The sequence below is a fragment of the Limulus polyphemus genome, unplaced genomic scaffold (assembly GCF_000517525.1).
Source record: "Limulus polyphemus unplaced genomic scaffold, Limulus_polyphemus-2.1.2 Scaffold1707, whole genome shotgun sequence".
NCBI classification, from domain to species: Eukaryota; Metazoa; Arthropoda; class Merostomata; order Xiphosura; family Limulidae; genus Limulus; species Limulus polyphemus.
In genome coordinates this window covers 116,849-121,101 of record NW_013667317.1, presented here as the reverse complement: position 1 = coordinate 121,101, position 4,253 = coordinate 116,849, and the positions used below count along the sequence as shown (strand labels likewise).

Genomic DNA, 4,253 nt, shown 5'->3' with positions numbered 1-4,253 from the left:
GTAATACTAGGGTTAGTAATAAATATTTCATATTGTAATGGTTACACATTAATTTAACTATCAGTATCAATATCGTTCTGTTAAAAATATGATGAAGCTGTTTATACAAAGGTATTTTCGAAATCAGGATATGAATAGATGGCAAATCAAGAAATTTGAAAAATGTTTCAATTGCATTTATCTTTTCTTTAAGCCTAAAAAATAGTTAGAATTTCTAACGTTAGTTTGTACACATCAACAGTAACACAGGCATTGAGGCAGTATCTGTGATCGTAACACGATTTTTAGAGAATAAAACAGACTTACCTAAAGCAACTTCACAAGCTTTTTTAAGTTGTGAATGATACGACTTCTTAATTTCACGATCATTCAGAATTTTTTCAAGAGTTCTGGTAATAAACATCTCGCCTGCATTAATCGTTTCGATCATCGTTTAAACTTTTTCCGACATCCAACATTATTCCCTACACTTCACACTCCTCTCGCTACGAGAGTATAAGTACAATGTTGTTGCCACAGTCTGCCTCATGACGTCATTACTTAACTAATAATAAAATTAAATCAGTAAAATGAATTACATTTTTAAACTAAAAGCACATCTAGAATAAAATTAACCATTATGTGCTTTACCTTATACGCTCCCCAAGCTTTTTTTTTTTACTTGAGTGACTGTTGTTTAATAATTTTCAGCAGTTTTTAGATTTGCATTTACAAAAATGTGGAATAATAGTATTGTGGTATATAAATATGTGATATGCAAGCATATCATATGTTTCCTACCTGCAATATAGTAATTTTCATAAAACATTCGTTAATTTTGACTCTATACTGTTTTTCGCGGTGCAGAAAACCGTTGAAAACCTTGTTTTTGTTATAATTACCTTTGTTCTTCTATAGTAAATAGTATCTACTTTGTCCATGAGGATATTGCTTCAACTTCACATGCTGTGTAGAAGAAATCAGCAACAGCAGTGTCTTTCATTGGCCGAGTAGATGATATCTAGAGGTTACAGCCTTCACAGTGTTATAGGAGAATGGCCAATGACGTTATAACGCACGTCACTATGGATGAAACCGACATTTCGTATTAGTAGAGAGCACTGAACTCACATCAGATCTACCAGATTTATGGCGTGAGTCAGTTGACAGGAAAACATTGTGAGAGGCTAAAGCTTTATACTGATTCACTAGCTCTATAGAGGGCAACTGTCCAGAATCAACGTAAATTTTTGTTTCACTTTACATCATGTGTCGAGTATGTGCATTTTTTTAGCTTAAACTCAGATTTATTTCACAATTTTCCTGATCAACTGATAAAGTGGGCCTATCTAATACTCATGAAGAAATCAGTTTCATCTGAGAATACGAAAAATATACTAGGCATTTTTATCATATTGTAATATTATAGTATATATTCTGTATTCTGTTTATGTGCATATTTCACAGTTTTATTCAATTCCAACTGCATTTGTTTCTTTGTTATTCTCGAGTAGACAATATTTGTCTGTTGGAGAATTTACCCTAATATTGCACATTATGCAAGGATGTCGACAGCAATGTTCTTTAATGACAGTTAGGGTGATATCTCAAGGTTACAGACTCGCATATGTTTGAATAAAAATTACTAGTCACATGGATAGCTCTAGTTCATCTGGGTAAGTATGAAATTTCTGTGAAGTAAGGGACACTAGATTTAGTCACTCTGGTTCACAGATTCAGCCTGAACAATTGAAGACATAAGATCCATTAAAAGAAATCATCCCATGTCAATAAAACAACTACACGCACACACTGTGTTAGTGGTAAATTTTAATAAAGATTGTTCATTATGTGTTTCACTTTGTGTCCAGTTTATATTTCATTCATTCTCATGACTCAATTATTCAAATATATATCATTTCTCTGCAATAGGTATCTTAATTGAATCACTTGTTATTAAACACACCTATTCCACTGTCAGGTTTTTATGTATGAGTTGGATTCTTTACAGTAAGTGTCTGTGACTTGTTGGCAATACATTTCAACAATAAACAAACAGCATTCAGTCCACTTGTTTTAAAATAATATTTGAAAAGAAGTCAGACATATACAAATATTTTCATTACACTGTTGGTAATCACAGCTGTATCCAGAACTTTAAATAATCGTCTCTTTTTCCTCAGAGTACACACATGCAGGTTCAGTTACTTCAGAAAAAAAAATAATTAAAAGACGAATTATTCTTCTCTCCTCTGTTATTACATAACAATCTGTGATAATTTCACTGTAAAATCACTACGATAACTGTTTTCAAATTCGATGACGAGGAACCCACTTTAAGACTAATAATGATTGGAGATGGCTTGAATGGGTAATGAAGAAAAACTTTAATATAAGTTTAACATAACAGCAAATGTACAACGTTTCAACAAGGTTTTGTCATCATCAGGTACAAGTAACTTACACTGACACAGATATATATATATACAGTATGGAACAAAGAGGTCACATGACCAGATATTGCAGCACAACTTAGAAGAGATCTCTTGGCACCCCAGGGTGCTGGTTTAGAGTAGGGTTGTTTTGTTCAATTAAGATGGATTCCTTGATTTTTCGTTTGTTTATGTTTGGTTCTTTCTTTAAAATTACAGTGTTTTAATAGATATACTATGTTTTTTTGTGAGTTGCAATGGTGGAAAACATGGGATGTTTTTTATTGTGAATCTGGTTTCCAATTTTCTTCCTGTTTCTCTGGGAAGTTATTGCATGTTATTTTGTAAACGACGTTGGTATTGTATGATTCTAAATAACTTTTGTTTAGTAACGATTTTAATTTAGGGCTGGGTTTTTGAGAGAATTTGACATTGACAGAAATTTTGTGTTTAATAGCTAGTTTTATCCAAGTGTGGATTATTCTTGAGCTGGTTTCCGGGACAAAAGGTAAACTGCAGTGTAATGTTCTGTTGTTGGTTTTGTTAGTATCAATTTTGTTCGTGAGTTGAGTTTTGTTGTGGTGAATGTTGGAAAGTTTTTCAACTTTAGCTGTTGGAAACTTGTTGATGTGAATGTAGAAATGCTTTATGTGGTTGATTTCTTCATCTAAGTAATCCATTGAACAGAGTCTTGTGGCTTTGTTTATGAGGTTTTCAGTATATTGATTTTTCATGAGCGGAATTCCAGGGGATGTAGAGGCTGGTGTGTGTGTTCTTACAGTCGTTATGTATCTGGTTGTTTGTTAATTTCCAGTAAAAATTCTTTCCGAGAAACTTCAGCGATACAAGTTCTTTCTTAATTAAAACTAGTTTATTCTTTCTCGATACAACTTTGTAATACACAAAATTTCCACAGTCACTTTAAACTTAACAACCTTTATAACACATGCTATAAATCACAGTGATTCACACACTTTACTTACGGTGCCTACTGTTCATTTGACTCAATTATCTATCTCTGCCAATCTATCTATATCTCTTCAATCACACTGTTTTTTTTCTCGCCAGGCTTATATACCAAAAAAGAGGGCGCCTCGAACAAACTCGGGCCTCCCTGTTAATTCATGATCCTTCCAGAAACTCCAGCGCACATGTTCCCAGCGTCACGCGACTTCCGCTGTCGTAACACTGCCCCCTTCCTTAGTATTGTTCGTCCAAAACAATAGCCACTTACAATTGATAATTAACAATAACTTAATTAAATGTACAGAATTTAATTAAGTCACAAAATTAAAATATAACAAAGTCTCTTAATTTTACAGGACATATCTTCTTCCATACTGGTCTTCGTCTCATTGGCTTCTACTTCACGTGGGATTCATTTGCTCCATCAGGAAATGTCCCATTATCGGTAGCAGTCACATCAGTGGTAGTAACTTCATTAATGGCTTCACTGTTTTCCTTCTCAAAACCGGGTAGAGTTTCTTCTTCGACAGTGGCATTTTCAGGTGACACATATTCAGCAGCATCATTTGTTCCATTGTTCACTTCGTTCACTGTACCAACCTTGGTACCTTTGTGCTGGACTTAACGTAGGATTCGAATTCAAGAGCTCTGGCCATTGCATTCTGCATAGTAGAGGGGTGTGCTTGCTTTACTTGTATCTTCAGTTGTGGAGTGTCCAAGGTGTCTATAAACTGATCCCTCAGCAATGGCTTGGGGACATCAGGTGGTGCAGTTGGGTAGGCCTTGTGTGGCAGCTCTTGCGGACTCTCCCCTTTAGCATGGACTTTCGTCTTAAACCTAGCCATGTAGACTTCGGATTGATTTGAATTCCATATC

At 34.5% G+C, this 4,253-nt stretch overlaps 1 protein-coding gene across 4 annotated transcripts in view; it reads right to left on the bottom strand.

Annotated features, from left to right (window-relative positions):
• LOC106464639 (brefeldin A-inhibited guanine nucleotide-exchange protein 1-like) overlaps positions 1–485 on the bottom strand; it is a 101,486-nt gene extending 101,001 nt beyond the window's left edge. For all 4 annotated transcript variants that reach the window (XM_022392385.1, XM_013924796.2, XM_022392386.1 and 1 more), the window contains exon 1: positions 307–485. The gene's annotated coding sequence lies outside the window, so the exon portion shown is untranslated. The remainder of the gene's footprint in view (positions 1–306) is intronic.
• Between the last annotated feature and the right edge of the window lie 3,768 nt (positions 486–4,253).